Source organism: Lissotriton helveticus, chromosome 6 (genome assembly GCF_964261635.1).
Source record: "Lissotriton helveticus chromosome 6, aLisHel1.1, whole genome shotgun sequence".
Taxonomy (NCBI): domain Eukaryota; kingdom Metazoa; phylum Chordata; class Amphibia; order Caudata; family Salamandridae; genus Lissotriton; species Lissotriton helveticus.
This window is the reverse complement of record NC_136067.1, coordinates 1,889,304,461-1,889,331,686: the sequence shown is the minus strand read 5'-3', so window position 1 is coordinate 1,889,331,686 and position 27,226 is coordinate 1,889,304,461. Positions and strand designations below refer to the sequence as shown.

Genomic DNA, 27,226 nt, shown 5'->3' with positions numbered 1-27,226 from the left:
CTAGAAGTCAGAGACAGCGAGACTGGTGTATGAAAGGGAATACCTTATCTGGCTAGTTCAATTGGAACAGGGTTTGTAAAGATAAGATAGAGGTTTGGAAATGTAGGAGCAGTCATCCTCCAGCTGATCCTAACCCCTTATTTGGAGTAGTGTGTGTTCTTTTCTTTATTAAAGGTTTTGGATATATTTCAGCAAGGGGTGAGACAAATTGAGGGAAAAAGTAGCTGTCAACAACCAGCGGAGAAAAGAGAAAAGGGGCGAAATTGCATCACAGTAACTCCAAAGTCAAGTTTATGTAAGAACTAAAAGAATCCTGATGCAAAAATCCAAAGCAGATGACTTATGTTTTGTGAGATGTGTTTAGAAGGGCGGGTTGGGATGATTGTAGTTAATCATCAGGGGGGTTGTTAAGTTGCTTTTTCGAAAATAAATCTGTTGCACTAATAAAAAAATAAAAAGTCTCAATCTAACATAACAGTTGTAGCCTCATACTCCATTTTAGGTCTCGCCTATGCAGTGCGCAAGAGCTACTTTGGTGTGGCCTCTTGGAATCACTCCGGGCTTTTGTTAAAACTCATGCATGTTTTGCACTGTTTCCTATTAGTACTCATGCATGTATGGCGTTTACCTTGAGGTAGCGAGCAGCGACACTATCGGTTTGCAATTATCGCGCTCGCTCCTGCAAGGTAAACGCCATACATAGACTCGAAGCTTTGCCCCTGTTCCCCACCGTGAGCTTCAAAACGTAGAGACACGTCAGTCCGCTCTGCCGATTTTTCCCCTTCACTTCTCCTTTCCATTGTCATTTGACTCTTCCTTTCTCTCCATCCCTTTCCCTCCACCACCCTTTTGGTAACCCCCACCTCCTGTCCCCTCCTTTACAAGTCCATTTTCCACTTGTTTTCCTCTCTCCCCTCCCCTCCTCGTTCTCGCCTCCTCCACCCCCCCTCCCTTCCTCTCTTTTCTCCACTCTCCGTTTTTTCTCAGATTGGAAACTTGTGTTTTTTGCCTCCTTTGTGCTCTTGCTCGCCCAGTGCTTCGCCCCCAGTTCTGGTGCTGATACCGGGGCCCGGTACATCGGTTCAGTCCCAAGGATCTCGGTTCGGGCACCGGGTGTCGACCCCCGTGGACCCTCCAGGCGCCCCGGACCACGGGATCTTTCCGTACCCTTGGACCCTCCCGCTTCTTTGGATCTCCCGGGGAAATCAGTGGATTACCCTGATCGGGCCTCGGATTTCAAGAAGAGTTGGATCCGACAGGCCGGTGGGATCGGCAGGCTTTGCGAGGAATGTCTGACCGCCCCTGCCCGGAGCCTCAATTATCATCATTAACACTTCTCTGAACAAAGACCCCCCTGCCTCCCACCACCAAGGGTTCCACCCCCTTCCCCACTGCCTGCATGCACGCCCGCCTCCTTTATCCCCCCCTTCACGCATCACTTCCACCCTTAATGTCATGGAGGCTTCTATTTACCCATGAACCCTTCACCCCATTACAGCGATTGGGCCCTATAAAGAACCCAAGACCGGGCATCAAGTCCTAGGCTCCCACCCCCTCTAACTCCCTCACCATTGCCATACATTTCAGCCGCTGGCGCTGTGTTCATACTATGGGCTGAGATGTGCTGATTTTTTACACCTCGAATAGTAACCAGTGATTGCAGTGCCCAAAAACCCTGAGCACGAGGGTGCCTGGGCACCCGTGGCTCGAACTCCTCCTATTAGCAGAGATAAAAGGAGAGTCCTTGGAGTCTGTGGTTTGGAGGGGGGCAGCCTGTGTGTTGTGAGGCAGGGGGCGGGACTTGCAGTGGGGTTAACGGAAGAGGGACAACGTTACACGTGGGAGAAGAAATGTCTCCAGCATCTGGAAATTATTACATGCAGTGCCTATAGGGGCAGCTCCTGGGGTCGAGGAGCTGTATGTGTTGTTTAGGGTGGTTGTCTCGCTACATGTACTCATTAATGCTGTTTTCCCCAGACTGGACTTTCCAGTGACTCCTTGAGGCATTCTGGGTGTTGTAGGCTTGGTTTTAATTCCACAGATTTTTCAACATCAATACTTCGTGTAGCAATGAACTGGAAGTAAAAGGCCCGCACCAGACACACAGGGTCTGTGATAAACATGGAGTGAGTTAGGTGGTCACCCAAGGTGTGGGGCTGTGATGGTACCAAGGTGGGTTGGTAATTGCAGATTACCCACACCCAACTGTACTGCACCACTGTACACCCCACGCCGTTCCGCTATGCATCCCAAGCCTGTACAGCAAACCCTGCCGCCATGGTCTGACCATCATTAGACCACATCTGCCATCATCGGCACTTCTCATACACTTCATCTGTCTTCGTGGACCACTTGCCGTCACATGCAAAGCTTTCTCAACTCCTCATTACGCGGTGTCTACCACTGTGGAGACCTCATCATATGTCTGTCACACTCGGGGAGAGTGAGCAATTTGCTTAGCTTTCCGTGAGCACTGGTTCGTATGGAGTGAGGTGCACTGTTGCATTACAGACGGACGCATTCATTTTTAGGCATGGGGAGAGTGAGCGATTTGCCTAGCGTTCCATGAGCACTGGTTGCAGTACAGAAGGCGGATTCATTTTTAGGCACAGGGAGAGTGCATGGCACAAATTCCCCTAACCTTACTTAACAAATCGTTCTTCGCTTACCATATTAAACAGAGAAACTTTACCGCAGAGGTGTGCACTGAAGCACACAGACAATTCCTGCCATTATTAATATTATTTAAGCATTGAGCCCGCGCCTAAATGGGTGAAGAAGGCGATCTGCGCAGCAGACTGATAGTATGTTCACTGCAGTACAGAGTCACACCCGCTTGCAGCTTATAACAAAAACATAGCGCTACATGCAGCCTCTCTGTGCACGTGGCCTGGAAGTGCATAAAAAAGGGCCCTGGCTCAACAGGAGTAGTTTTATGCTGTGCATTTTACCACTAGTTTTGTCTTCCTTCCTAAGTTGCATTGTAAAGGTGAGTTGTTAATCAGTGCTACGGCACCAATTACTTTGCTGTGCCAACAACAGACCTTGGAAAATAAACTTCTGTTGTATCTTGGGAAAGGCAGAACATTCATTATTGTGTTAGCGATGCATGCTCTCAACTTCGTGCAAGCAATGACAACACATGCGTTTATGGAGTTGATATTTTTTTTAGTTTAACTTTTTTATTTATTTAAATGCTACTTCTCGCCTTCCGTTTTCATGCTCTCCATCACCCTCCCATGTTCCGATATTTCGTAACAAACTTCCTTCTTCCATTTCACGTATTACAATTTTGTTGCTCCTCATTCTCCTCACACCCCTTCATTGATCGGATGCCTTGGGCCTGCTGTTTCGGTCCACAATGAACTCTAACCTCTCCATGGTAATTAACAGTGTAAACAAGACATGGTAATTCCTTTACTTTTTATACGTAATGAGTGTCCAACAGCCCTCGAGGGCAAACATCAAATTCATAATTATAACATTTATTTTCATAGCCAAAGCTTTCATTTCTGAATAACATTCCATGCCACTGGATATTTTAAAATTGTGTTGTTTTTGCTAAAGGCTTCTCTATGCCTTTTCACCCGCGTGCTGTCGGAAAGACAAGTTGTAAATCAGCGCTTAAGCAGAAATGACTTTAAAGGGCACTTACTCGCTTGATAGCGGAGGCTCTTGGATTTACCCAGCGAGGCACAGCAGCACTTTTCTCCAGCGCACCAGCGCACCATCTTCACCCCTCGCCGCACCCGCTCCGCGGGTGCCGCTTCGCTCCGTGGCTGACGGGGCAACTCTTCGAGGGATCATCGTCTGTGGCGGCAAGGCGGAAACGGGTGTGAGGCTACAGCGGGGCTGCGAGCGTGCGGGGACTTCAATACCCAGAAGTCCCTGCAAGACCGACGGTTAGCTTCCGGTCCGCTCTCCCTGCTGGCCCGCCCCCCGCCCATCTGTCTCTTTAAAAACCACCCTGACTTTTAATCGTGTGGGGCACTTACTCGCTTGATAGCGGAGGCTCTTGGATTTACCCAGCGAGGCACAGCAGCACTTTTCTCCAGCGCACCTGCGCACCATCTTCACCCCTCGCCGCACCCGCTCCGCGGGTACCGCTTCGCTCCGTGGCTGACGGGGCAACTCTTCGAGGGATCATCGTCTGTGGCGGCAAGGCGGAAACGGGTGTGAGGCTACAGCGGGGCTGCGAGCGTGCGGGGACTTCAATACCCAGAAGTCCCTGCAAGACCGACGGTTAGCTTCCGGTCCGCTCTCCCTGCTGGCCCGCCCCCCGCCCATCTGTCTCTTTAAAAACCACCCTGACTTTTAATCGTGTGGGGCACTTACTCGCTTGATAGCGGAGGCTCTTGGATTTACCCAGCGAGGCACAGCAGCACTTTTCTCCAGCGCACCTGCGCACCATCTACACCCCTCGCCGCACCCGCTCCGCGGGTACCGCTTCGCTCCGTGGCTGACGGGGCAACTCTTCGAGGGATCATCGTCTGTGGCGGCAAGGCGGAAACGGGTGTGAGGCTACAGCGGGGCTGCGAGCGTGCGGGGACTTCAATACCCAGAAGTCCCTGCAAGACCGACGGTTAGCTTCCGGTCCGCTCTCCCTGCTGGCCCGCCCCCCCGCCCTTTCCAACCGCTATAAACAGTATTGGTTCTCCCGCAGCGCGGGACGCAGCCCGGGGCAAAGACCGGGCTAAGAGCGGGCCGTTTGAGGCCGTTCGAGGACGGCAGAGGACGGCCCTGGCCCAGAACCCCCGCATTAATTTTCATTTTCCGCAAGGTAGGCGGCCTTGTGAAGCTCAACTCACTCCTCAGTTCAGCGTGGCCGGTCACAAGAATTGTTATACTTTTATGTGAGGGCCATTTTGCTGTATTTGGCTGCACAAAGCAGATGTCCACAATGCGTAACAGAACTAGAAGTAACACCAAAAAAGCTAAGACTGTGGCACAAGTGACTGGGCCAATAGACCACTTTATCTCACGGGTCAATGAAACCATCGACCAAAGTATCATCCTGCTGGAAAAAAGAGTTTCCCTTGATCTTATGAACGCCAAACGCTCGTCTTTGGGCTCCCTTGCAACTGTAAGCTCACCTGCCCACCAACTTTCAACTAATTGTTCCCTACCTCTACCTTTAACTGCTACTGGAACGTTCGCAGTTCCGAACGCTGTTGACTTATCAGTGACACAATCAGATTCCGATCCGACATATGTTGATCTTGAGGGCACCCCTGACCTAGAAGCCTGTCAATCACCTGATAAACTAGAACTGAGTGTAGCCAGTCATTCCTACGTACCAGATACAGGAATGGCTCCTGTATTGACTGACTCAGGGAATAGGGCTACTAATAACACTAAGGATGTGCCTAAGATTAAAGAAAAACCCAAAGTCAAAGTTAGGAATCATAACCTGATTTCACCCACCCCTAACTCTGTATCAGGCATACCCTGTTGGGTCGAAAATATGGTAATAGACTTAAAATCGGATCTTGAAGCCACAATAGCGGCTCAAATCAAGCCCTTAATATCTAAACTTGATAGACTGACGTCGCTAATCACCTCGAAATGGGCCAATAAGGCAAGTGGGAATGGGTCTATACAGACGCATGGGGCACCAGTAGAAGCACCTCCTAAAAATGTATCCTGTATTAAGCCCTCAAATGACCCTCCTATCAAGGCCAATACTCCATTAGTTAGCAAGGCATCAGTAATACAGCATCCGATCCCAACAGGGAGTAAATCTGTTGCACCCTTATCTACCCCTAGTGCGGCAGGTTCCGCTTTAGTTTCACAAACATCCGTTGGTCCAACTAAAGCGGGTAATCAACAAGCCAAGGGTCCCAGTGGGTTGGCCACTAATTCGACACTATCTTCTTCCTCAAACAAACCCCAAGAATCTAAGACAAAGCAGGCTCGGTTTAAGACAATTAGCCTGCCGCCGGAACTTTCTCCCTTTGTGGTTGTCCTAACGGGTGTTCCGCCACTGAAGGAGGGAGTAAGAGAAACCTTTGTCGAATTAAGAAACAAATGTGCCCAGTGGCTTAGGCTGCACAAACCTCTTCCCAGCTACATGAGCGGTGAAATTCTTTCCGTACGCAGAGGCGATTGGGTGGGTAGGAATACCAAGAATATAGCAGGAGATGTCATCACTGTTAACTTTAGGGATGTAGGGGCAGCAAATTATATATGTAATACATCTAGTAGCGGATCTGCCACTCAAATCAACCCACTTCCCTTGTCCTACTTCTTACCCATACCTCCAAGGCAAAATCCCCCCAGGTTTACTTTCCCGATTAATAGAGGGTATTTACACGCTCCACAACATACTACCTATCAGTGGCAGCAATCCCAGCAACCTCCACAACCTCCTCAACCCCCACAACATATTACTTACCAGTGGCAACAACCCCTACAACCTCCACAACCCTTACAACCTCCACAACCCCCACAATATAACACCCACCAGTGGCAGCAACCTCCTCAACCCCCACAACACATCACTCATCAGTGGCAGCAACCGTGGCAAGGAGCGCCCCCTCTATTTGATCCCTTTGTTTCTCAGTTTGCCCATCGAAATAGATTTTGTGCGTTAGATGAGGTCGATTGACTTAATTCCATGGAGGCGTCCGCCTTAAACCTTGATGTCAATAGGGGTGGGGAGGAGGTTTCCTCTAGTCAAGTCAAGTCAAGTCAAAGAATTTATATAGCGCACTACATACCCAGAGGGTCTCAAGGCGCTTAGGGAGGGGAGGAGGATTACTTGTCAAATATCCACGTTTTAAGTTGCTTTCTGAATGCTAGGTGGTTCTGGGTAAGGCGAAGGTAAGTGGGGAGTGAGTTCCATGTTTTGGCTGCCAGGTATGAGAAGGATCTTCCTCCCATGGTGGTCTTGTTGATGCGGGGTACAGTGGCGAGGGCTTGGCTGGAAGAACGTAGTTGGCGGGAGGGGGTGTAGAAGGACAGTCGTGAGTTGAGGCATTCTGGTCCGATGTCGTAGAGTGATTTGTGTGCGTGGGTTAGCAGTCGGAAAGTGATCCTCTTATTGACGGGTAGCCAGTGGAGGTCTTTCAGGTGGCCAGAGATGTGTTCGTTACGCGGGATGTCTAATATGATCCTGGCTGAGGCGTTTTGGATTCGTTGGAGTTTCTTCTGGATTTTAGCGGTAGTACCTGCGTAGAGGGTGTTTCCGTAGTCCAGTCGGCTTGTAACCAGAGCATGGGTGACTGTTTTTCTGGTTTCGGTGGGGATCCAGCGAAATGTTTTTTTGAGCATGCGCAGAATGTTGAAGCAGGATGAGGATACGGCGCTCACTTGTCTGTTCATTGAAAGTGAAGAATCCAGGATAACGCCTAGGTTCCGTGCGTGGTCTGTCGGGATGGGTGCTTTTCCAAGGTCTTCCGGCCACCAAGAGTCGTCCCATGCAGAGGGGGATGTACCTAAGATGAGGACTTCTGTTTTATCTGAGTTCAGTTTCAGACGGCTGTGTTTCATCCATTCGGCAACTTCTTTCATTCCTTCGTGTAGGTTGGTTTTGGCGGTGCTGGGGTCATTGGTGAGAGAAAGGATCAGTTGAGTGTCATCCGCGTAGGAGATGATGTTGAGATTGTGTTGGCGAGCGATGGCCGCAAGGGGGCTCATGTATACGTTGAAGAGGGTGGGACTGAGTGAGGATCCTTGTGGTACGCCACAGATGACTTCAGTGGCCTCGGACTTGTATGGTGGAAGGCGGACTCTCTGGGTTCTTCCGGTGAGGAACGAGGTGATCCATTCAAGTGCTTTTCCTTGTATTCCGATGTTTCTGAGGCGTTGTAAAAGGGTGCTGTGGCAGACTGTGTCGAAGGCTGCAGAGAGGTCGAGGAGGATGAGGGCGACTGTGTCTCCATTGTCCAGTAGAGTTCGAATGTCGTCTGTTGCTGCGATGAGGGCGGTCTCAGTGCTGTGTTTTGCTCGGAAGCCAGATTGTGAGGAGTCGAGGGATTTGTTGGCTTCGAGGAAAACGGCGAGTTGGTTGTTGACAGCTTTAACGATGACTTTGGCCGGGAAAGGAAGGAGCGATATGGGGCGGTAATTTTTTAGTTCGGTGGGGTCCGCTGTGGGTTTTTTCAGAAGGGCGGTGAGTTCAGCGTGTTTCCAGCTTTCCGGGAAGGTGGCGGAGTTGAAGGAGCAGTTGATGACGTCTCGGAGGTGCGGTGCTATGACGGAGTCTGCTTTGTTGAAGATGTGGTGAGGACATGGGTCTGTGGGGGATCCTGAGTGGATGGAGTTCATCAGGCGGATGGTGTCCTCAGTGGAGATTGGGTTCCAATCGTTGAGGGTGTTCAAGGGGGGAGAATGTTCAGCATATGGTTGGGTGGGTTGGTCTCCGGGTTGGTTGTCGAAGCTGTTGTGGATGTCTGCAATTTTGTTGTGGAAGAATAAAGCCAGGGAGTCGCAGAGGGCTTGAGAGGGGGTGATGTCGTTGGAGTTGGCCGAGGGGTTGGTAAATTCCTTGACGATGTTGAAAAGTTCCTTGCTGTTGTGGGCGTTGTTGTCTAGTCGATCCTTGAATGCTGTTTTCTTGGCCTTTCGGATTAGTTGGTGGTGTGTGCGGGTGGCGTTTTTGAAGGCGTCCTTGGTGCTAGTGGTTGGGTCTTTTTTCCAGGCCTTTTCAAGGGAGCGGCAGAGTTTCTTGGACTTCTTAAGATCATCGTTGAACCATGAGGCCTTCTTGCTGCCAGGTTTGCTTTGACGTTTTTTCAGTGGTGCTAGAATGTCGGCGGTGTTGGATAGCCATAGGGTGAGGTTGGCGGCGGCTTGGTCTGGGTTAGAAGAGTGGGCTGGGGTGTTTAGAAGGAGCGATGAGGAGATCTGGTCGATGGTGGTTTTGTTCCAGTTTCTTTGCAGAGTTGGTTGGAGGTGGTTGGTGGGTTTCGGCATGTTGTAGGTGAAGTGAACGCAGCTGTGGTCAGTCCAGAGGAGATCCGTAGTGTGGCTGAAGGAGACATGATTGCTGGAGGTGAAGATGGGGTCGAGTGTGTGACCTGCGATGTGGGTGGGGGAAGTGACCAGTTGTTTAAGTCCGAGGTTGGCGAGGTTGTCCAAGAGGGTGGTGGTGTTGCGGTCGTTGTTCTTTTCAAGGTGAAAGTTGAGGTCTCCCAGAAGGATGTAATCTTTGGAGGGGAGCGCGTGTGGAGTGATGAAGTCCGTGATGTCCTCACTGAATTTTGCGCGGGGTCCTGGTGGTCTGTAGAGGAGGGTGCCTCTGAGTGTGGTCTTGGGGTCGATGTGGATCTGGAAGTGAAGGTGTTCAGAGTTGGCGAGGTTGACGTCAGAGCTGGTTGAGATGTGGATTGATTTTTTATGGACGATAGCGATTCCTCCTCCTGTGTGGCCGGTACGGTCCTTGTGTGTGATCTTATAATCTTCAGGGATGGCAATGGTGATGTCTGGGGCGGAGGAGGCGTTCATCCATGTTTCTGTTAGGAAGGCGACGTCTGGAGAGATGGTGTCTAGTAGATTCCATAGGTCGATGGCGTGTCTGTGGACCGATCGGGTGTTGAGAAGGATGCATTGTAGGTGGTTGGGGTCGGGAATCTGTGGTGTGGTCGTAGCGGAGAAGTTGTCGGTACCGCTGAATTTACAGGAGTAGCAAGAGAAAGGTCCATGGGTGTGTCCAGGAGCGGCTTGGACGCAGTTGGGGGCGCGGCCGGGGTTAAGGGCTAGGAGGGTGGCGGCATCGTAGGTAATGCGGGAGGGCTGGGCAGCGCGAGGGGCAGGGGGTCTGGCGCTGGGCGCGGTCCAGGCGCGGACGGGCGTAGACGGGCTTACCTTTGGCGCACCTTCAGCGCGGATTGGGCGCGGATTGGGCGCGGTCGCTGCGCGTGAACGCTGCGCGTGGGAACTCCTGTCATATATGGATGGTGGAGGGGGAGGGGCGAGGGCGTCTCAGCTGGGAGGCGGGGCGGGCTACAGAGGAGCACAACAACAAATAAAATGGAGGCGGAGGGGTGAGCAGAGCGGAGCGCTAGGGGGAAAACGCGCAATCAGCGTGAAAGTGACACAGGGAAAGACCAAAGTGCATACAAATAAAGCGGCAAGCAAGGCAAACAGTAGGCAATAAATACGAGGCACTTTTAAAAGCAAAGCAAAGCGCTGCAGAACGATACCACGCTGGGGAGCGACCACTCAGCCCAAAAGCGAAGAGTGAATCACAGCGTTTCCAGGGAGTGGAGCGCTGTTTGTAGACAGTGGGAGGGCGTCTCAGCTGGGAGGCGGGGCGGGCTACAGAGGAGCACAACAACAAATAAAATGGAGGCGGAGGGGTGAGCAGAGCGGAGCGCTAGGGGGAAAACGCGCAATCAGCGTGAAAGTGACACAGGGAAAGACCAAAGTGCATACAAATAAAGCGGCAAGCAAGGCAAACAGTAGGCAATAAATACGAGGCACTTTTTAAAGCAAAGCAAAGCGCTGCAGAACGATACCACGCTGGGGAGCGACCACTCAGCCCAAAAGCGAAGAGTGAATCACAGCGTTTCCAGGGAGTGGAGGGCTGTTTGTAGACTGTGGGAGGGCGTCTCAGCTGGGAGGCGGGGCGGGCTACAGAGGAGCACAACAACAAATAAAATGGAGGCGGAGGGGTGAGCAGAGCGGAGCGCTAGGGGGAAAACGCGCAATCAGCGTGAAAGTGACACAGGGAAAGACCAAAGTGCATACAAATAAAGCGGCAAGCAAGGCAAACAGTAGGCAATAAATACGAGGCACTTTTAAAAGCAAAGCAAAGCGCTGCAGAACGATACCACGCTGGGGAGCGACCACTCAGCCCAAAAGCGAAGAGTGAATCACAGCGTTTCCAGGGAGTGGAGCGCTGTTTGTAGACAGTGGGAGGGCGTCTCAGCTGGGAGGCGGGGCGGGCTACAGAGGAGCACAACAACAAATAAAATGGAGGCGGAGGGGTGAGCAGAGCGGAGCGCTAGGGGGAAAACGCGCAATCAGCGTGAAAGTGACACAGGGAAAGACCAAAGTGCATACAAATAAAGCGGCAAGCAAGGCAAACAGTAGGCAATAAATACGAGGCACTTTTAAAAGCAAAGCAAAGCGCTGCAGATCGATACCACGCTGGGGAGCGACCACTCAGCCCAAAAGCGATCTCTCATCTTCCCTGTCCCAACCCTTCAATAGTGGCAGCTATTAAACCAATACCTCATGCCCCAGACAGGGACGGTGTAGGTTCGTTCACCCCCAAAATTACTATTAAAACTAGAGGTGAACCAACTAAGGGTGAAATAAAAATCCTTAGTTGGAACCTTGCGGGGATCACTAGGAAACTAGGCTTGCCCGAGTGGAACGATCTGGTCGAAGCTCACAAGATTTGTGTATTCCAGGAGACCTGGAGCACTGAGCCACTGTTCCGAGTTGGGTTCGTCACTTTTTTTGTCCCAGCTGAAAAACCCAAGCAAGGGAAGGGGCGTCCCTCAGGGGGGCTCATCATTTGGGCAAGCATCTCACTCAACTGCCGAATAACCCTTAAACGGATAGACAACCCAGATATCCTTGGTATCTCTCTGTCTGGTCATCGTGGGGGTTTGACCTTAGATCTCTACGATGTCTATGCCAGAGGCACCAAAAATGGGTGCAATTCACCTGTAATATCCGACCTTGAGGTCCAACTTAGGGACTATAAAGCACCCGATCACATCCTTATAGCAGGAGATTTTAACTGCACATACGAGCCACTTCCCCTGGATGGAATCCCTGACCTAGGGGAAGAAGATAGTAGATGGGGTATCCCCACACTCTCTATCCCTCCTATCAAGCGCTGGACTCGTAGTGCAATACAGTTAAATGCATTGACTCTGGAGTTTGGATTAAGAGCCACTAATGGCCGTACATCTTCTGACCGGATGGGTGCCCCAACGTTCAACAGAGTTGGTCATACCTCGAGGATTGATTATATTCTGTTGGACTGCGGGCTTTGGAGTTCGGTCATTGATATGGCCATTATACCGACCATCGAGAGTGACCACAACTCACTTTCTTTATCTATGATGAATCCTTGGTCCACTGGAGTACCATCAGTACCATCCAAATGTCCACATGGGGTCACTGTTTCCTCTTGTGGAAGACGCCTTAAGTGGAACAAAATCTCGAGCAATGTCGACAAACTCTCCACTATTGAAGAGGTTCTTATAGCCTCACAAGTGGAGATCAGTTCTATAGACCCACCTATGGCAGTAGATAGGGTAAAATCTATATATGAAGCAGCTATAAAAACTATAGGGGATGCTTTTTGGGTAAAAGGGCCTGCAGGGAAAACCATGCCCCAAAACAAAACTAAAGGGAACCATGACTGGTACTCTGCATTATGCAGGAAAGCCAAGACAAGGTTAATTGAGGCTGTCAAGGGCAGGTCCCAACTCCTAATACAGGTAGCCAGGCGAGAACATAAGAGATCACTGGAGCTGGCAAAAAGGGAGTGGGAAGATGCTTATTGGTCAACCCTTAAAGAAGCCAGTTTCAAAAAAGACTCGAAATGGTTTTGGGATACCATAAGAGCTCGCAACAGGCCAGACAGTGACCTGATAACCTGCAATATCCCAAATCAGGCCTGGGTCAAACATTTCTCCAAACTTTATACCCGTCATGGTGACTCCGATGGGGGAGGGGTGACCTCATCATTCGTCCCTCAAATCTATGATATCCGGCCCACTGATTTCGATTTTACGATTAAGGAAGTGGAATATGCAATAAGCTCTATCATTCCACAAAAAGCGGCCGGTCCGGATGGTATTCCTGGCGACCTCTTAAAAACTGACATCGTAAAATGGGGGAAATTGATTCATTCTCTGCTTGTTGCCATCTGCAAAGGTGCCCCTATCCCCTCATCGTGGAAAGGGGCTGAGGTGGTCCCTATTCACAAAAAAGGCTCCAGGGACGACCCATCAAACTACAGGCCGATTAGCTTGTTAGACATTAGCCAAAAAGTAGTCGGCAAGGTCCTGCTGGTCAGAATTTTAAACTGGATAGAAGAAAACAAAATTCTTTCTGACTACCAGGCAGGCTTTAGAGTGGGCACTGGGACGATTGAGCAAGCCTTCAGACTCATTATGGTGTACTGGAAGGTTGTGGTTATAGGCAAGGGCAGTCTTTATCTCGCGTTTATCGATTTAAAGACTGCCTTTGACCTTGTACCTAGGGAATCCTTATGGAATGTACTGGCCGATATGGGTTTGCCCCGTTATTTGCTATCCCTACTTGTCAGGCTTCACCACAATAGTTTTGCCCAGGTTAGGTGGGGCCCTGGGGGGGAGAAAACGGGTCGTATCCCGGTTGAGAGAGGTGTCCGCCAGGGATGTGTCCTAGCCCCCACCCTGTTCTCCCTTTACATTAATGGGGTGGTTGAGCACCTTCGGAAACATCCTTCAGATGAACCATCCCTGGCTGGCGAACGCATACCAACCCTCCTCTTCGCGGATGATACGCTTTTAATTTCCAAATCCCCGATGGGCCTCCAGAGACTTTTGGACAACTTTCAATCCTTTTGCACCATACGAGGTCTGGCAATAAATACCAGTAAAACCAAGTATCTTGTGTTGAATCCTCCTAAACAACAAGTTCGCCCTCCCACTTTGAATGCTGTACTCCTGGAAAGGGTGGAGATCTTCGACTATCTTGGGATACGCCTATCGCACAAAATGGATTGGACCCCACACTTGGACAAAATGTTGCTAACTCACAAGAGGATTACAGGAGCCCTTTTGAAAGAGCAACGATCATGTACAATTAGACCAATAGCTACAGTCCTTGAGATTTACTCAGCTAAAGGTGTTAGCTCTGCCCTTTATGGGGCCGAACTCTGGGGCTCTTCCATTACTGATGCTTTGCCGAGATCAGAAAATAAATTTTGCAGAGCAATTATGTCCCTTCCGCAGGGCACCCCTACACTCCCCCTAATGATGGACCTCGGCTGCCGCCAAATCGATTATGTTGCAAAATTCCGTCCACTACTGTTATGGGCACGTATTTGGCGGGTGGAAGAACTTAGCGGATATGCCCAAGGATTAGCAGAAATTATGTCACTACCAAGTTGGCACAAAATTAAATGGCTGAGAGACATGAAGACCCTGCTAACAAAACTGGGCCTAAGTGAAGCATGGTCGAATCGAACTTCACCCTCGAAGCTAGTCCTTAAAAAGCTCTATTGGGACTGGATCCTCTTTCAGAGGAATACAAGTACCACCTTGGGTAGGCTCACGGAGGATTTTCTGAGGTTTAAAGATCGTCCCAAGCGGGAATTGTATCTTGATACTATTGGAAAACCTTTTGATAGGGCCCTGTACTTCAGATTCAGAACAGGAACCCTCCCTCTTAATTCTTTCGACTCACGATGGAAATCTCGTATGGAAATGTCAGAGCTCTGCCCAGCATGCCTCGCCAAACCAGAGACATTGGCACATTTTATGTTTGAGTGCAGCGAGTATGCAACACCAAGGAGGGTTTGGCTTAAAAACCTATGTCGACAGTTGGGTACTAGGAGCCATGAGGCAGCAATTAGGATACTAATATCTGACAGCCGTGTGTCCTATGTTTGTGTTTTAGCTAAATTTTTATCATGGGCTTGGTCCATTCGAGCCAAAAGGCTAAAATTTACTGTTTAAGTCTATTTTATAAATGTATTAAATCTAATGAACTGCCCTTTGACTGATTTGCCTGCAAAAACCTATTGAATTAATAGGCTAGTATCATTTGTGTAAATCTTTTTTTAAAATATTTATTGAAAAATGTACTGTCTTTTTTATTGCTAAAGTAATTTTCTTTTAATGGGTTAAATTTTCTACTTCAAGTTTATGTTTGTGTCTTAAATTGAACTATTGTGATTTTCTGTGTTGCTTTTATGATAATCTTTTTATCGAAATAAAGCCTTTTGACTTGACTTGACTTGACTTTAAAGGTGCATGGCTAAACACTTATAAGGTCCCAAAGGCGAGACCTAAGGGCTATGCCAATGCTTGTTTATGCTTGCTGCCAATGTTTAATATCAAGTGGACAAACTTGTGTTTTCATATCTCAGTAAGATGCTTTTGAATGCATTTTCACAGACAAGGCAACAACCTTCCCAAGAATGTTAAAATGTAGTTTCAGCAGAACTGTGCATGTTTTAGGTTTTGCCTAGGTGTATTAGCAGAATCAGACAAAATGTACCAAAATGTGTTCGAGTACAGGTGGCGGCCATGGAAAGCTCCATGTTGTAGAATTACGACAGACTTTCAAAATATATTTTCATGCAACTGTTTCACTCTATTTAATTCGGATTGGTTTATTCTGTAGGGGCTACGTACAACTGTAGGAAATCGCTTGTTCAGAATCCTGTAAAAGTATGCTGTTTTTGCAGTCTCCTTTTACTGGCCTTAGGTGTGGAATACATTACGGATTGCTCTTCCATTGTATTCTCAACATTTTTGCTGAACTGAACTTTACTGAGTTCTTTGTTTGATCCTGTATTCTAACTGACGTTTGAAATCTGATGTATTAATTGTTTTGATTATAATGCGTGAGTTCTGTTGGACTTACAATCTGAAAATAAACCATTATGGTTTAAACCTTCTCGGTCGGTCATCCTTGTAGGACCAAGTGGGTTCTATGTGTCTCAACTGTGAGTGTCATTTAGAGTGTTTTAAAGAGAAAGAGGTCCAGCGAGGTGGACCAAAATCTGATAAGGGAATAAGACCACTCCAAGTCCATCAGTCGCCCAAGAGGATGAGAGGGAGCATGAGGTCAGCGGTATCTATTTATTCATGTGCACATGCACACCCTGCAACTACCTTCACCTACAAGAGCGTGAATTCCCTTGGGAGGAGCTGGAATGCGGATACAAACATACAATATTGTGTCCACAAACGTGCGGTTTTGACTTTCACACTCACAATGTGTGAGGTGCTGTGCGTAGCAGAATACAGGCATTAGAACAAGCAGCAACAGTAAAGTGCTCTTTTCTTTTTAAAACAGGTTATGTATCCTCACATAAATTTCTTCGTGCACAATGTTCAATATCCGTTATTATCAGCACAGCTTTGCCAAAGTGGCACAGTGAAGCATATGCGCTCCCACACAACACGTCTGATGGTAGATGGTTGAACATTGTAACTAACCACTACAGGTTTAATCCTTTGTGGCATGCAGTATCCTTTGCTGAAGCCCATATCCATTACTACATCCTTGTACCAGCTACATGCTTAATATGAAACAGGAAGGAAGTCTGCGATATGTAGGTTAAACAGGGCTGGCTGTCACCAGATTGTGAAATCAAAACTCCGTACCCCAAGTGTTGTAAAGCCAGTTTTAATATAGTCCTGGACACAGATGCTACTGTTTCTCTGGCACACCTCCAACTGCATGTTTGAAAACCAACTCCTTCAGCTACAGTACTTGGAACACCCACATCAGAACTACACTATGTAATAAATACGATGACATAACATAGAAGACACACACATACAAGACCAATTCTACAACTATCAAGTGGCCCAATGACATATGTAGCATGTATAACCTGTGATAGTTTTATAGTCAACAATTTGCATGCTTGGATATATGGGAACATACATGGGAAATGCTAAACTGCAAGCAACAGAACCCAGCATATTTAATGTAAGGCCAGTGCTGAGTATACATATATCACATCACACGTGGCATAGTGCCAAGCAGCAGCTATGAATGACAAACAGGAAAGGTAAGAGGCTTTGGGCAGGTGACTGCAACATTAAATTAAAACTTGGTCTTAAATTGATGAAAGTTGTCAATTTACATGACATGAGGTGAACTTCGAATTAAAGTCACTGTGTTGCAAAAACATTACATCGTCAATGTAACATCAAATTTTGCATACATTCATGAGGCATTCGTAAAGCAGTAATGTTTTGCGAATCTGACTGATGTAAAGAAGCCACGTAGTGATATAATGATATTCCTATAAATAATAAATGCCCATTAACAATCCTTGGTCGAAACGGACATTAAAGAATATTACAGACAAGGAGGGGCTAAGAACAGAAAATAAAGACACAGTCAGGAAACGACTCCCTTCGCTTTGGAAACGAAATCTCCATCATTTAACTCACCAGAGAGAGTGCGAATATCCTCCTCCTTTGACTGTGCCTTGAGACGAGACTGCAGCCTAGTCCAGGAATCTCACTGCTTTATTTTATCCCGTGATGTTTTGGAGCAGTGCTGTTGGCAAAGTTGCACTTCCTGGTTCTGAAGGTTCCTGTGTGAACAAGCGTGACGTCACACAGTGGGCTTGGACGCACCACCTACACCTACGACAGGTTACCGCCCACACCTGGGCTTTAACCGCATTCCAAAGGCTCCCTGCACCGGAGGCCCGAACTGTTTCCCAAACTAGCACTGTCCCATTATTAACTGCAAAACAAAAGAAGGACTGAAGAATTCACGCTACCTGTACATCCACGTCTTTCTGGATGACAATAAAGTGGCCATCTTGGAATGGTGCTCTCTCAGAATGGCAAGTATTCGTCTGTACGTGAAAATGAACACAATTTTTAACATACAGTTTTAACATACATTGCCACCACACAATATTTCTTTCTAAACAACAAATACGTATGAATATTGTCGTTGTGCGTTCTTATTCTTTATTTGCAACATGATGTGGAAGTGCCATAACTGGCAAGTTTTCAGATTGCTTCTGTGTGACATTTCAGTGCGCTTATGAGTGACATTCAACTACAAATGTGTGACACTTAGAGAGACAATTTCTTGCGAGTAAAATCAAGCAATGAAGTGCATGAAATGCCAAAAATTTCAGGAGGGTAAGAAAGATTGAATTGTAAAAGGAAATAAAACAAGCATTGGCATAGCCAATAGGTCTCGCCTTTGGGGCCTTATAAGTATTTAGTTATGTAGCACAATGTCCTTGGTGCAACAACATCAAATGTTGCATGGCTAAACACTTATAAGGTCCCAAAGGCGAGACCTATTGGCTATGCCAATGCTTGTTTTATTTCCTTTTACAATTCAATCTTTCTTACCCTCCTGGAATGGTCTCTCCTCTATCCCCCCTAAGTTTCCTTACCGTGTGTTCCAATCCTTTAAGAACGTTTGTGCCAGCTGAGTGAAGACATTTGGCTCAGTTGAACTGCCAGCTCTTGTGGGCCATGGATGTTTGCTGAATAAAGGCTATTCTACTTACTGTGTAATCTTTGTTATTTCAGTAAGCTCTTTTGAAGTTATCCAGTGGGTAGCAAGGCTGTAGAGGCTGCCTTTTACATGTAACCCATGACCTCTGAATCAAATCATGAATTAAGCCTTTTCTCCTACTCTTCTCTCTACCTTCACAGGGATACGACTCCAGCGCGCACACAGTTTTTGTCATGGGTTTTTCAGGAGGAGATCTATATTTTGTGAGTTGCAGGTCATGAATTCCTTGATCTAGGGCTCACCATTAGCTCTCCAGCTACTTGTGAGTACCTATCCTCTGTGCAGCTCAGCCTAGGACTACCGAAGCTTTTGCTTGGTTGAATTATTATATGTATATCAAAATTATAAAGCATGTATTCAAGATGCAAATGTGTGTATTTTCACAACTCGTAAGCGGATGTCTGTAGAAAAATAGTTGAATTATCAAAATGTGTTTAAAGAGGTCAACTGAGTTGGAGATATTTATTATTCATATTTATACTTGGTGCCAGGGGGATAGCAGCTATGGTTTGTATGTACCACCCATGTAATATTTCAGTTCAAATTGTCAAATCCTTTTTGACATTATTGCTGGAAACCCTACCTAATGTACCTATGTGATCACTGCTGACTCTCTTGGATGGGTGTTCACTTTTACCTCACTAGTATTAGTAGCTCGGGATCATTTTCACTGAATATAAGTAGCTCTTGCTACAGAAAAGGTTGCAGACCCCTGATCTTGGGAGTGCTTTCTGCCTTATTCAGTCTCAAATACACATAACCGTTTCTAGGTCATGTAGGAGTGTTTTGCAGGTATTGCAAATTTAAAAGCTGCTGGTGATCTCCTGAGACTTTTATGTCGCAGCTCAAAGTTAGCAGTTGACAGAAATGTGTTATAAGTGATGTCTGGTGTGAGGAATGCCCTTGAGATGCTCATCCGCAATAATAGGTTCCAGTTTTGTGCTATAAGATACACTATTCTTTCTCTTGAGCAGTTTTGTTGGTCGCTCGCCTCAGTTTTGGCCCCACTAATGCTGGTTTGCTTTAGCCACAGTGTCCGTTTTGTTGTGGTCTGCACTAAAATCCATAAGGGGTATTTCTAGACCACCTCTGTCAAGTTTATTACTTTTTCTTTGGCAAGCCTAGTCATTCAAATAACTCATTCTCGTGTGAAAGAATTCTGGCTGAGGAATGGCCCACTGAAGTGTTGTAGGGAGTGCACTTTCGCATTCCAAATGCTATTTGAGTCCATACTTTTATAAAACAGTTCTTCATTCCCAATCCCCAATGATAATCTGAATTTCGGGCACACCATACGTTTAGTTTACGCAGTGTGTGCATTTAAAATGAAGTGTATTTTTGTTCCACAGTGCTACCAGATATTCCTCCCTGAATCCGTCAGAGTTTTCAACAGAGCTTCTGGTGTGATCTCATATCCAGACCCATGGGGGTGATGGTACTGATGAAGCAAAGCTTCGCATTGCGACGTGCTTTATTCATGAACCTCGCCCGTGTGTAATCCAGTAATAATTTGTACGTCTTACTAACGTTTATTTTATGTTTAAACGAGGTTTCCCGAAGCTTGCCTATGTGTTTTACTAAAATAATTAATTCGAGTCTTTTAAAATGGCCGCTGCTTGGAAGTAAGTGTCTGCGCATGCGTCAGTCACACTCACGTGTCCTGATGTGTTTGCAGGTTAGGAGGGAAATAGTTGCGCATGCGTAATACATAGCTTTGCCAATAACGTGGTACTGCTCGTGCCACTGCTCTTGTACCTGTTCATATGTAGCTAACATTTAGACTGCATAAGTATATTTCTTAGTGATAAGTTGAAAGTACAAAACCTGTGATGTGTTTTCATAATGTTATTTCTATGTATTAATTTGTTCTCGCTTACTTTTCATGTACCGCGGGGAATGGGGGTCTGACTGAGCTGAGAGCCATCTTGGAGGTTACTTGTGCGCAGACTCGACAAAAGGCCTCTTGTCATTGAATGGCTGCCAAAGAAGGTTGATACCAGAAGCAAGCCTGGGAAAGCAGCACCTTCGCCCCGCAACGTCACGATATTGTTCTATTATGTTGCAAAAAATGTATTCTTTGCCTGTATTCTGCGCAACTTTCTCATGGGAACCCCAATCTCGCTAGGCGGTACCCTGAGATGTAAATAAGGCCTCCAAATACTGTGTTCTGATTGGTGTGTTACCCAAATCCTATCTTAGGACCAATCCAAATTGAGGGATTCTGACACTTTGCAACATTGGGGGGTGGTACACCGTCCCCAAACTGTATATCTACCCTGGGTTCACCTAGGGAATTGTCCGACTTGTCTGGTTTAGCTGACCTGTCACTGACCCATCGTACTCAATAGGTGACTGAAGATACAGAGCGCTGCGGAGCACTCTGTCCGAAATTGACCATAGACTAAGGTTCTACTGAACCTTAAAGTGCTGGCGAAGCACTTTGCTGGGAGTTCGCTGACCCAATCGGGGTCTTGATCGATAGCTGCAGAGAGGGTGGAGCGCAGGCGTTGCTTCCAAACTGCGGGTGCGGTCCTGTCCTGAGCGGTCCTGTCCTGAGGGTTTGCTGTCCTGTCCTGAGGTCCTGCCCTGATTCCTAATCCGAGGGTATCCTGTCCTGTCCTGGGTGTCCCTTCTGCACCTGCTGTCCTTTGAGGGGTATCCTTCCTTGAGGGTTTCCTGTCCTTAACTGACCCGTGGCCAGGGTTTGGTTTCCACACCAGTCTAGGTAAATACTGCTCTAAGTTCTTTAAACTTGCACCTTTCTATTTTTCTGTCTTTTGCTTCAATAAAGAGACACCTTTGCATATGTTGATTTTTCCATGCTTTTTGCCGCAACAATTGAAACGTAAAGTCATTTGCATAATTTCATAACGTGTTCTCATGTTACCCTACCTTTTAGAAATCATATTTTGCATTGCAGTTTGTCATTTTCTGATATGGTCTAGAACGGCCTTACTTAAACTGTCTAAAGAGCTATTGCCTTAAATTCATAGCGTTTCCTGTTTGCATCCCATATTAGCATTTCCATGATTACCCTGACTTTATTTCTCTATAGTTATGTACTTTTCATTATCTTGATTATTGATTGCCTTATTCTTGTAAACTTGATGCTTAATGAAAACGAACTTTAGATAAAGATTTTAAAACTTCCAGTTGTCCGTGGTCATTCACAAACAGTATTGAATGTCATTTGAGTTGTATTTTGCTGCCTTTCCTTTTACAGCTAGCTCCCTGATCCGTTGAGGTCATAGGTACCCGTGTCGGTGGATGGTAAGTCGGGTACGTTGAGTAATAACAGTAGGGAATTCACACAAATTGATAGCAGCCCGTGAAGTCGCCCGGTCAATGAATATTGTGAATTGAAAGTATATGGGCCCGAAGCCGGAAACGGCGAAATTATTGGCTGGGTGACCTCGCGCGCTCTATCAGTTTTTCTGGCTAGCAGAGGATGGTTAGGGACTAGTTGAAGGTTAGGCAGGATTAGTTAGGCTAGCTAAGTCGGTAGCTGCTAGTATATTAATGCTGCTATAAGAGCGGCCGTTCCGAGGGACCTGATCAACCTCTTGTGAATACGCTGCTTTGAAATTCATGAATTGTTTTATCATTGTTATTCTTGTTCTTATATTGTTATATGTATTAATCCATGCGTTTGTAAACCGTGTCATTCAGTGTTGTCCGAACTCCCCGGGGAATTGAAAAGGCAAGTGGTGAATAGAATCCATTGCCTTGAGGTCGCAGGCTTAAGGAAAAGTTAGGTGCAGGTTAGGATAACCGGGAAGCACTAACTAGGGTTTTTCGGAATACGTGTGTGAATAAATGTCAGTAACGAGGTTCATTGGCAAAATTCCCATAGTGGCGTAACCTAGTAAGGGTCACATCGGAAGAGTAGCAGGTTCCTCGGAGCTTGGGTGAGAGCAGAGGGGTCCGCTGGGAAACCTTAGACTCGGATATATCCCGGAGAAGTGGATGAGTTTAGGGGAATAACAGGTTCACCGATGCTAGAGTGAAGGGTAGGCGGAAGAGATCTACCCGCAGCGCGTGAAAAGTAAATGGAAGTAGTTTACTTGCAGTAAAAGAAATCTTTCTCTGTCTAGACACTTGAGCACTGTGGCGAATGTGTATTCGTTGTTAAATAACCAAGCACTAGCACTTTAGAAAGAAAGAAAGTTTCCGTTACCTTGTGAAGGGAGGGAGTCAGCCGCGAAGCGTCTCTGACGTCACTCCGTGCCGCGCTGGGATTGGTAGAAGCAGCGGGCGGGTAGCGGGGCTGGAATTGTAAAGGAGGGGTGAAGCGCCGGAGCGTGAGGACAGTCTCACGAAGGGGCCGCGCACCCATTGGCCGAAATTATTTTAACGCGTGCACCTCATTGGTCGCACAGAATTGTAAGGCGCGTTTTGATTAGAGGTGACTTTGTAAACAGAGTTAAGAGTAGAAATCGTATGTGGCACTCGTATTGTCCAGAGACTAGACCAGATCCAAGAAGCCAAGGGTTTGAAAGGGATCAGTGGAAAGCCAAGAGATACGATATTATGTACGGAACTAAGAGAAAAATGTCCCTTGTAAATAGGGTAAAGAATTATTTCAAAACAGACAAACCGATTAAGTCCAGGGAGGGCGTTATTGTCCCGCCACCGAATACTCCCGCCTCGTTCATGATGTTTGACCGAGGGTACAATACCTGTGTGTGGTTGGAAAATTGGGTGAAGTACACAAAAGATGACGGAATATTGGCTTTTCCGTTAGACGGTACTTTCAATGGTAGGATTTTATTTAATTTGAGAACCCGAATGAATGAATTGCATCCCAGACCGAGACTAACGCAGTATGAGGAATTAGAGGAATGGGAGATTGAGGCTTTTGAAAGAGAGAAACCCCGGTTGGACAAAGGTCTGACCAAGTGGTACCCAAGGCTGAAACAAGAGACCAGGGATAAAAGGATGAAACAGTGGAGGCAGAGCATGATTGTTGAGGGTCTGTTTCCCATGATGCCAGCGGGTGCCCCTTCTGCGGGAGAGAAAAAGACAGAAAAGAGTAAGCACTGGGGAGCGCTTGGGGAGTCAGACGATGAATTATTAGATGACATTTTTACGCGAAGCCCGCCCCCTTATAATGAGGGAGCCCGACCTTCCAGTACAGGAGACAATCCCCAGCGTCCATCTATTAAGGAGGAGGACAGATCCCTAATTAGGGGGGGAGGTGGCCAGGTACTGCCCTATTTTGAGAATCCCGGACCCGCGGAGGTACGAGAGATATATCCTAGAATGCCCGTGAGCCCGGAGGAAAAATATTCCCGTGAAAGAGCCTTTTTCCCCAGACCTCTTTATGAAAACGAAGAAAAGCCATTAAGTTCAGGAATGCCCTTTTTGCAGCCTCCATATGGGGAGGAGCGCAGGTCATTTGGCACAGGAACTTTGTTCCCAAAACCAAATTATGGTGGGGGACCGAGTGAAACGCATCCTACTGCCCCGAGTTTTACCCCTCACCTGACCCCACAGATAATACCAGACCGAACTTTAGGAAGAGTACTAGATGAAAGGGAGCAAGAGGCCATAGCTAGACAGAGGACAGAAATAATTCAGAAGATCTCCCAGTTAAATGCCAGTCCTGAGGCTTTGACTATTCCGGTAACAATCGGACCAGTGGTTCCGTTGTATGGGAATAATCAAGGAAGTCCAAACCCTCCAGTTATGAACCCAATCATGGCCCTGCCGAGGCAAGAGCCCCTACTGATAGACGATCAGTCCAGTGAGTGCGAGTCCGAAGTTGTGTTCTTGGACCTGCCAAACAAACAGACCGGGAAGGGAGTGCAGAAGAGGCATAATCCTTTTAATGCGAAAGAAATTAAATTAGAATCAACGTCAGGTACTAGGAGTGTTTCTTTGGTAACTCCGGAAGAAATTGAAAATTGGAGTCATGAATTAGAGAAACAGACTCCGCAAACGAAACCTTTAGACCTCTACAAGCTGAGGGTAGAAATAGAGGAATTAATGGCAGGAAATGTGGGGTTAGACAGATTAAACACCTATTCTGAAGAAGAGTTGCTGTTTATGTGTAAAAGCCTTACCAGAAGTACCAGAGTGCTCCACGAAAAGCTGACAGACACCGCAGCTAGTATGGGGGTAGATATTTCAAGATCCAAGCCCTTACAAAAGCCTTACAGAGCTGAATTCTCAGACAAGATTATAGAGAAGTTGAATGTGTCAGGGAAAAAGTTGCAGATTAAAGAGTTGCTTGCAGTTTTGCAAAAATGGGGAGACGTGGAAAAATAGAGAAGCAGGTGGGCACGAAAGAAAGATGAGGCTCGATCCAGACAAGCCACCCCTGAGTTCCCTTTGAGAGAAGTAGACAAGCCCGAAACGTTATGCCCCATGCGTGAAGTACCAGGTGGGAGGTATGTGCACGTTCCATGGTCCAGACAGGATATTGTGTCCTTTACTAACGATTTCCCGAAACTGCGCGAAAAGCCAGTTGACTGGTACCGGCAAGTGGAAAGGTTCGTAAAGGTGCAAAAATGCCTATGGAAAGACCTGGATGGATTTTTCGATATTGTGGTCCCGGTAGATCTATGGACCGAGTGTAAAATAGCCATAGGCTGGCCTAGTGAGGAGTACCCGAGGGACTCTAACACAGGGGAGCCGTCGATTGAAGTGATGAAAAAATACGAACAAGTAATGCTGCATTTGAAAAATAAGGTGCCCGCAAAGGAAACTGATTGGACCAGGATAGATAGGACAACGCAGGAGAGAGACGAGACAGTGCACTCCTATTATGAAAGGCTGTTGCAGGTGTTTAAAACATACAGTGGTATAGATAACATCGAGATGAAGGATATGACGCATTTCATTTACAGGTTTGTAAACGGTTTAAGGCCTGAAATTTGTCAGTGGATAAAAGATAACAAAATTTGTTGGCACTCCAAAAAGATAGACGAGGTCCTGCGGTACGCAAAGTACTGCGAGGACGAGATGGCAGAAAAGAAAAAGGCTCTCAAGGAAAAGGTCATGTGGGCTCAAGTGAAGCTCGCAGAACAGCAGGAAAAGCAGTTGAGTAATATGGTTAAAAGCACTCAGAACCAAGGTCCTGGGGGTGGGGGAGGAGGTAAGCCCCGGCCCAAAATGAGAAGTGAAGAGGCTATGAAGAAATTTCCCTGTCACCAGTGCGGAGAAATTGGACACTGGCGTAACGAGTGTCCTTATTTGCCTGACGATAACCCCAAAACACCTGATTTAACTCCACAGACGCAGAAAGAAAGACCAAGAAAGGCTCAACCACAGGTAAAAACGGTTCAAGTGCCCCGAGCCCCAAAGCAAGTACATAAGGGAAAAGGGACAGAGGGTGATGAAATAGAAGTCTGGGAAAGCCATGAGAACAGAAATGCAGCAACTTCGCAGTATTTGTTAAACGATACCTTCCTTTGTGATGACCAGTACTGACGGGGCCTGCGAGGGGAGGACGAGGAGTGCGTACTTGGCGCCTCCTTGCCGGTAGACCAGTCCGGACCATACATTGAAGGAAAGGTTGACGGAAACGATGTCACTTTTCTGTTGGACACTGGTGCTACCCGTTCTACTGTGAGAACAGTGGACGTTCCAAACCTACCCCTCTCGGGAGAAGCCATCCAAGTAGTAGGTGTATCTAATCAATTGATTAGTACTCCTGTTACCAAGCCCATGGAGATCTCAATTGGAAACTTTAAAGAAATGCATAGATTTGTCGTTTGCGACACCAGTCCAGTGAACTTACTAGGACGTGATTTGCTGTGCAAAATGAACTGTACCATCTTTTGCACACCAAAGGGTGTTGAAATCCAGACCCCAGATGAAGACGGCATTTATAAATTAATGTTAATCAGACCTGACTCAGAAATTAAACGAATGACCATGCAGGATTTGCCCAAAGAACTCCAAGAAGCAGTGAAGCCAGAGGTATGGGACTTTACTGGGAAAGATGTAGGGTTAATGAAAAACGTGGACCCCATACAGATAGCAATCAAGGACAATGCAGTATACCCCAATACTAAACCCTACAGGATGAATGCAGAAGTGAGAGCAGGTGTCACTCTGGAAATACAGAAATTGCTAGAAGGAAACATCATACAGGAAGTAATGAGTAGCCCATGTAACTCACCGATTATGGGTATCAAGAAGCCTAGTGGCAAGTACAGAGTAGTGCAGGACCTACGAAAAGTCAACAAGATAGTAGTCCCCTGCTGCCCTATTGTCCCGAACCCAGCAGTGATTCTGTATCAGATTCCCTGGGATGCTGAGTGGTTCACTGTGATAGACCTATGTCATGCATTCTTTTCCATTCCCTTGCATCCAGATAGCAAATTTCTTTTCTCATTTGCCTTCAATGGTCACGTGTATGTCTGGAACCGGGTCCCTCAAGGGTACACAGAGAGGCCCTCTATCTTTAATCAGATCTTGAAAAAATGTTTGGAAACTTTGGTCTTACCTGGAAACTCTGTCCTAGTGCAATATATAGACGACCTCTTGGTGGCGTCTAAAAGTCATAGGGATTGTGTGATTGACACCATTGCCCTACTGAATCACCTGAGTGAGAAGGGACATAAAGTGGCCCCTGACAAATTACAGTTCTGTGCAAAATCAGTGAAATATCTGGGGCACCAGATAGAGAAAGGTGTCAGGAAAGTGACATCAGAAAGAGTGAGAATAATTCAAAAGATGCAGTTACCACGTACCCAGAAAGAGATCAGAATGTTCCTGGGAGTGATAGGATACTGCAGGCAGTGGATTCTGGGATTTGCAGTCCTAGCTAGGCCCTTGATAAAAATGACCAAAAGAGGAACACCAGATATTGTAGAATGGAATGATGAAAGCTTAACAGCCTTCACCAAACTGCGAAATTGTCTGTGTACAGCCCCTGCATTAGGAATGCCTATTCCAAAGAATTTGCCCTATTCTGTGACACTCGCGATAATTGCGCGTTGTCAGTCCTAACTCAAGAACATGGCACGACCAGAAGGCCTGTGGCATATTTCTCTGCCACCCTGGATCCAGTGGCTGCTGGATT

At 47.0% G+C, this 27,226-nt stretch overlaps 1 protein-coding gene across 2 annotated transcripts in view; it reads right to left on the bottom strand.

Annotated features, from left to right (window-relative positions):
• BROX (BRO1 domain and CAAX motif containing) overlaps nucleotides 1-17,411 on the bottom strand; it is a 211,860-nt gene extending 194,449 nt beyond the window's left edge. The window contains exon 1 of one of the 2 annotated variants that reach the window (XM_078649825.1): nucleotides 17,094-17,411. The gene's annotated coding sequence lies outside the window, so the exon portion shown is untranslated. The remainder of the gene's footprint in view (nucleotides 1-17,093) is intronic. The other variant, XM_078649826.1, reaches the window with a different exon arrangement.
• Nucleotides 17,412-27,226: the final 9,815 nt, after the last annotated feature.